Source organism: Dromiciops gliroides, chromosome 4, assembly GCF_019393635.1.
Source record: "Dromiciops gliroides isolate mDroGli1 chromosome 4, mDroGli1.pri, whole genome shotgun sequence".
NCBI classification, from domain to species: Eukaryota; Metazoa; Chordata; class Mammalia; order Microbiotheria; family Microbiotheriidae; genus Dromiciops; species Dromiciops gliroides.
Window position 1 is genome coordinate 325,510,438 of NC_057864.1, and position 7,415 is coordinate 325,517,852.

Sequence of the window (7,415 nt, forward strand, 5' to 3'; positions counted from 1 at the left end):
AACAATGGCTAAGAGAGAATGGGGGGGTTGGGGTGGGGGGACAGCTAGATGATACAGTGGATAAAGCACCAGCCCTGGATTCAGGAGGACCTGAGTTCAAATGCGGCCTCAGACACTTGACACTTACTAGCTGTGTGACCCTGGGCAAGTCACTTAACCCTCATTGCCCCGCAAAAACAAACAAACAAACAAATAAATAAATAAAAGAGAGAGAATGAGGGCAGCATGATGGTATGGTAGATAGAGTGCTGGTCTTGGAGTCAGGAAGACTCATCTTCCTGAGTTCAAATCTGGCTTCAGACACTTAGTAGCTGTGAGAACCTGGGCAAGTCACTGCACCCTGTTTGCCTCAGTTTCCTTACATGTAAAGTGAGCTTGAAGAAGGAAATGGCAAACCACTCTAGTATCTTTGCCAAGAAATCCCCAAATGGGGTCAAAAAAGAGTCAGACACAACTGAAAAACAACTGAACAACAAGAGACTGATGGAAATTACATGCTATGAGGAGCAGCAGAATTCCTGTGTAATGAAATAGTAGCCATCTTTGTGGCCCCAGAGTTAGACTGGTTGCTCACTATAAAATCCACAAACAAAATCGAGATCTAGTAAGCTATCTCCCAATTCCTACCCATACTAAAATATTAGAAATATATACATATGCATATATATGCATATGTGTATGTTTATTATATGCATGCATGTATATGCACAGATGCATATCTATATGCACATGCATGTAAATATACTACAATACATTGTTATATATTGCATGTGTGCATGCCTATATGCATGGCCTGTGATTTCATTGATGATGGAAGTCTTGATGAAGTAACTCCCTCTACTAAAATGGGTGGCTTGTAACTTATAGTCTTGGGGAAGTGCCTAGGACACTGAGTATGAAGCAGAGACATAGTGTCTGTGTGACATACTTGTCACACAAAAAATATACATACATCTTCTAACATAGGCTATTCCACTGATGAAGCAGCATCAGATTTTATGGTGTCAAGAATTCAGAGAAGACATGAAGGGCAGAGGGGAAGAATCATCTAGTAAAGTTAAGGTATGAAATTATTCCTGTTTTAGCAATCTGGTCATTTTAAACGTAATAGAGATTTCAGAAGAGGCTACTTTATCCTTTAAATTCTGTGTGTGTGTGTGTGTGTGTGTGTGTGTGTTTTAACTGCCTTGTTACAAACTCAAGTATAAATAATTACCAGTCTTTGCAATGTATATAGTAGCTATTGCACTCTCTTGGAAAACAAGATGGTGGTTTAAAGAGGTAACATCATTTTTTTTTTCAAAAAATGAGCATTTTAATAGTTATTGAATTCATTATCTTTTACCAGCAAGAGAAGCAGTAAGAGTAAAACATATTCCCATTAAGAGTATTGGCTCTAAATGGTAGATGTGAAGACGAGGCACGAAAATAGATGCTTTGCAGATCTGAAGCTGTGCTCATTGAGTAGTTGTTTTTGAAAATGTTTAGATAAATGCTCCTACTTTCCAAGTATCTGCAGGTAAGTAGCATGGATATATTACAAGCCCTGAGAGGGTTTCAGAGACAATCAAAGCATTACATGCAGAGTCAAGAAATTTTAGTGGTGTTCTGGAGGGAGCACAAGTCGTCATTTCATGGGGAAATCAAGAACTCAAAGCAAAGGAAATTGATGTTATGCCAGAAAGTTCTCTACATGAAACATTTACATGACTCATGAAAAAAATGAATAGAGAAAATATAAGTGACCAACTTATGTCAAAACTGAAAAATTCAGAATAAATGTCCATATGTTGTAATGGATACAGTTTTCAACACCTGAAAAATCAATTTGAAATGCATTCTTGCTACCTGCACTACTGCCTCTTCAAGATCTGAGAAATGATACTCATATAAGTTCTAATACTCCTGTATTCCTGATTTTTATTTACATATATATGTAAATATGTGTGCATGTGCATACATATTTATATATAGGTACATACATGGGGGTATATGTGTGTATATACATATGTGTGTATATGTATATGTGTAATATATATATATATATATTCATGTGTACACACACTTACAAAGAGGTAGAATGGTACAGTGGATGGTAGAATGCCTGGCTCGGACCCTAGAAGATCTGGGTTTGAATTTCACATCTAATAGTTAACTAGATGTGTAATCCTGGTCTAGTCACTTGAATGAATGAATGAATGAATAAATAAATGAATAAAATCACTTATTAAGAGCTTACTTTATTCCAACCATTGTGCTAAGTTCTTGGGGTAGATATCGTGAGGAAATAATGGGATTTGGCAGATACTCAAAGGCCCACCTGGAGGTTAATCTAAACTGATTTAATTAAGTGAGAGTGATTGACTTTCTGATTAGCCTACTTCAAGTTAACTAGATTGTAACCACACCTGGCTAGCCCTTAAGAAGGTATTGTTCTCAGAAGCTAAGGACTTTGAACTCAACATGAGACCACCTTCAAGTCCAGTGAACCAACGGATTTATATGAAGCCTACTAATAAGCTTGAAGCAGTGTGTAAGGACTACCTATGCTCTGGATCTATAAAAAGCTTCCACACTCAGTCTGAGGGCAGTCCATGGTTGAAGCAGGCTCATGGTGGAGGACTTGAGGAAGAACCAGACCAGGCTGGAACTCTAGGCTAGATAGGCCTTTTCTTAACTTTCTGAACTCCACCTGAATACTTGGTATGCTTTAATAAATGCTTAATGCCCAAAGACTAGTGCTAAAGCTTCTAATTTAAGATGACCACACATTAAGATTTTAAACATCACAATATACAAAATTGAGGAAGTCCCAAACTTCAGGTGTTTTACATTCTAATTGGAGAGACTAACTATATACAGAAGGGATGGTCAGGGAGGGGTGTTTTAGTCTGGGGAGTCACAAGAATGGTGAGTGAAGCCATTCATTAACACACTCCTAGGGGCAATGATAATGTTCACTTGATTACTGTTTTCTGAGCTGGAAGTAGAGGTGGGCAGGATAGTATAAAACAGAATTGGAAAGGCCTGGGTGAAGATGTATACATGTGGTCCAAGGGATTTCACTAGCTTAGTCTCTCCTCAGTATGTCATGGTTTGGAGGAGGATAGAGCAATGGTTGCAGGCTAGAATGACAGGGTACTGAGAGTCTCCTAGAACTTGGTCTTATTCCCTTTCTGGTCACTCAGTGGTTCCCTTTTTCCTCATTCTAGCCACATTGACAGTGACAACAGCCTTAAAACTCCGCTGAGACCCCAGTATTCCCTGAGACTTTGGGGTACTCAGAGATATTTCCCCTCTTTGGTCTTTCATATGGTAGATGCACCAAAGATCTTCTCCATTAAGGATCTTCCAGCTACCCATATCTTCCAGCTCCTCCACCCCAACTATTCATGCATGGCCCCAGGCTACTGGCCCAAGACTACTGGGTACCTTTCAGTTGTGTTTTCCTGATATCCTGGAGTAAAAGCTAAAAAAAAGAAATAGCAGTTTAAGGTAACTTCACACTCTGTGGTCTCCCTTTGAGTGATACTCATTGTTGTAGGTCTTGTCCTTTTGGGGATCCTTTTCCAGGTTTCCATGTTTCTCTAGAAAGAAGTAGAGCAGTAACCTTTACAGAAAGGTCTTAAGCTTTATTTAAAGCAAGAATATTGTAATCCTATATATTTTATTCTATTTTATACATTTAAAAATATTCTAAGAAAGGAACCACAGGTGCCAACAGATTGTCAAAGGAGTCTGTGACACATAAAAACATTGAGAACCTCTATATTAGATCTCAATTTCTTGTGCCAGGTCTCTTCCAGTTTTGGAGCCTCAGGCTGGTTTGCATTCAGTTGGGAGTCTCCATGTTGTAGATGACAAAATCCTACTGAACATACCCATGTTTCCAGAAGATCTTGGTGCTTTCATCTTATTGGAGCTCACATCCCAGTCTAACTTAGAGGATATGATATCTAATTCTGGCCATGTTGGCCTATGATGTCCTTGAAAGGTCACCTTAAACTCCCTCTCTCTGTCCTTCAGGAATAAAGAATTTCCCTAAAAGGCTTCCAAATCCTTTGACTCCTTCTCTGTCATGCTCCAGAGTCAAAACTCAAAGAATCTGAGAGTAGAAAAGTTCCTCAGAAACATCTAGTCCAACTTATACACAGAGAATCTCCACTCAAATAATCAGAACAAGTATCATCTAGCCTCTGCTTAAAGACTTCCAAGGTGATCATTCCACTTAAGAACTTTTGCTTTTTTAGAACAAAGAGAGAAAAATAGCATGTCTGAATAAAATTGATTCAGCACCAAGCAATAGAGAAACAGCATGTAGTGGATAGAGTCAGGTTGGAAGTCAGGTAGACCTAGGATCAAATCCTATCTCTATCATGTGAGTTTTGTGATTCGGATCTAATCACAGCACCTCTGTGCCCCTACTCTGTTCTCTAAAACTATCGAGCAGAGAAGACTTGATAATCTGTATTAGTAAAGGAAATCTCTTGTCCTGAATTTCTGTCCATCACTAATCACCAATCTGGACCAATAACTAAAGTCAAATTGATCCCTTATTGCTACATTCATGCCAATGGCTGATTATGTTGGCACAATAATATTGATTTTTGTGGGGGGAGAAGAAAAAAATATAAGCAACCTTTGTTGATAACATCTGACAATAATTCAAAGTGATTGTAAGTGATTCCAGTGTCATACTATACCCATTTCAGCTACCAGAAAGCATTATGGAATTTATTTGTGACTTTACAGTCTACCTTGAGAAGTAGTAGCTGATAAAAATAAAAGTCTCAAATTATCACAGGTTTCCAGCAATCTTATCCCATTTAGATACCTTTCCATCCTGTCTTAAATGGAATTGCTAAATAATCAGAGCAGACATAAGACACTTGGGAAAGGAAAGAAGTGCTAAGTGCTGAACAAGATAAAGGCTATCTGCCCCAATTGATGGAGAACCATTATTATTATGGGTGGAAAACATCAGAAATGCAAATCTTTAAGAAATACTTAATTTAAAGTAGCTGAGTCTAAACTTTGGGAACTCTGATCCCATACACCAAACAAAGTATAATTATTTCAAAAGATAAAGGAAAAGTAGAACCACTTAAATACATAAAATATCATCATTTTGGAGAATTACAAAACTATGAAAGCCTCAATGATACAGATTTCACCATAATTCAGATGGATTTAAGTTGATGTTTTTCTTTAACAATCTATAAAGGGGGGGGAGCTAGGTGGCGCAGTGGAGTCAGGAGTACCAGCCCTGGATTCAGGAGTACCTGAGTTCCAATCTGGCCTCAGACACTTAACACTTACTAGCTGTGTGACCCTGGGCAAGTCACTTAACCCCAATTACCTCACAAAAAAACCCCAAAAAACCAAACAAAAAAACACAAAACAATCTATAAAGAAGGGATTTGCTAAGCAAATTACAGAGGATAAACCATTATAAGAAAAAATGTTTTGTACATAAAAAAAGTTTTACTGATGCCTTTTTTGCATATCTATCCTTTCACATTAACTCATCTTCCCCAGTAGAAGCCCTTCCTTGTAACAAACGTATAGTTAAACAAAACAACTAATCACTTTTGCACATCCACAAATACTTAAAGAAAAATGAATTTATTGAATATCAACAATTCACCTGAGTACCAATCTTCTCTTCATGTGATCATTAAGGTTCTGCTCAAACACTTACAGGAACAAGTTAGCCAAATCCATTAATTGTTGTTGGTCATTTATTTCAGTCATGTCCCACTACTCTTCATGACACCATTTGGGGTTTTCTTGGCAAAGATTTTTGAGTGTTTTACTATTTCCTTCTCCATCTTGCAAACAGGGTTAAGTGACTTATACAGCTAGTAAGTGTCTGAGGCCAGATTTGAACTCATGAAGATAAGTCTTCCTGATTCTAGGCCTAGTACTCTTCCTACTATGCCATCTAGCTGTCTTAAATTCATTAATACTTATAAGCCTAATCTAAATTCCTTCCATATATTGTGCTGAAATTTGCCTAGTTCTGCCATCTGCAGAAAAGATAAGAATCCACTCCTATCAGATCATCTAAAATCTGCTTGAAACATTTAATCAATGGAAATCATACTGTATGATCCCTATCAGATCATCTAAAATCTGCTTGAAACATTTAATCAATGGAAATCATACTGTATGATCCTAGTTGCCCTCCTTTGAATTTGCTCCAGTTTGTCAATATCTCTATAAATGGAATAACTCTTCTTAAATGAACCATAATATTCCAGATAGGATCTTACCAGCACAGACACAGGTAAATGATTACCTTCTTATTATGGGCAGTAATTTCTATGACTGCAGCCAAAGATTGAAGGGGCTGAGTTGAGATGAGAGGAGGTAGTCATATCTCACTGACAGTTCCCCTCATACTTGCCCAATAAAAACATCAGGTTTTTATTTTCACATGAACTTATATTAAGTTGGAAATCATGTATCTTTTCTTATGTAGCTAAATTAAAAAATTTTAATTCATGATTTATCTCAGAGGCAGCTAGATGACTCATTGGATGGAGTGTTGGACCTGGAGTCAGGAAGACCTGAGTTCGAATCTGGCCTCAGACAGTTACTAGCTGTATGACCCTTAGAAAGTTATTTAACCTCTGTTTTCCTTAATCTACTAGAAAAGAAAATAGCAAACCACTCCAGTATCTTTTTTTTTAATGAAACCTGTAAAGAAATATTACAGCTTTTATGAAGTTATTATAAAACATCAGGACTCCTATACATAAAGTAATCAATGTATATATAAATTTAATTTTACTTCTTAGCTTGACTTTCTAATAAATCTTTGGCTTCATTGATTTTGGCTGCTAACATAAGGAGATCCTCCCTTGTCTGGGTGGTTTAAAAGCATGATTCATCAGTGAGCATCTCTAATTTTCCCCCTTATTGGCTGTAGGGCTTATTCCCTTTGTCATTTTGGGTTCAAATCCAACCCTATAATAGCCACCACTGAAGGCACATTTGGGCAGACTTTGAATAGCTTGCTTCACTTGAGGCTCCATATGCTTCATTGTTTGCAAAACATATTGGCCTGCAAATCCTGCAGCAGCAATCTTCAGTCCAGCTGCTACCATTGTGCTCACCATGGCTCTTCCGACACTGCCCTGAGTCTGCAAAGCCACAGCTCATCCCAACCCCGAGGTGGTGCATCTGGCCAGGCTTGGCCCCAGGCCCTGGCCCACTCCAGTATCTTTGCCAAGGAAACCCCATGAACAGGATTGTCCACAGTGTCAAGGAGTTGGCTAAGACAAAACAACTGAACATGAGCAATGTGAAGAAATAGAAGAAAATGATAGAGTGAGAAAGACAAGAAATTCCTTCAGGAAAATTGGAGATACCAAAAAAAGTTTTATGCCAAAAAGGATATGGTAAAAGAG

General features: G+C 37.9%; 1 pseudogene; it reads right to left on the reverse strand.

Moving 5' to 3' along the window:
- Positions 1–6,792: 6,792 nt before the first annotated feature.
- On the reverse strand, positions 6,793–7,124 carry LOC122726660 (annotated as a pseudogene).
- Between the last annotated feature and the right edge of the window lie 291 nt (positions 7,125–7,415).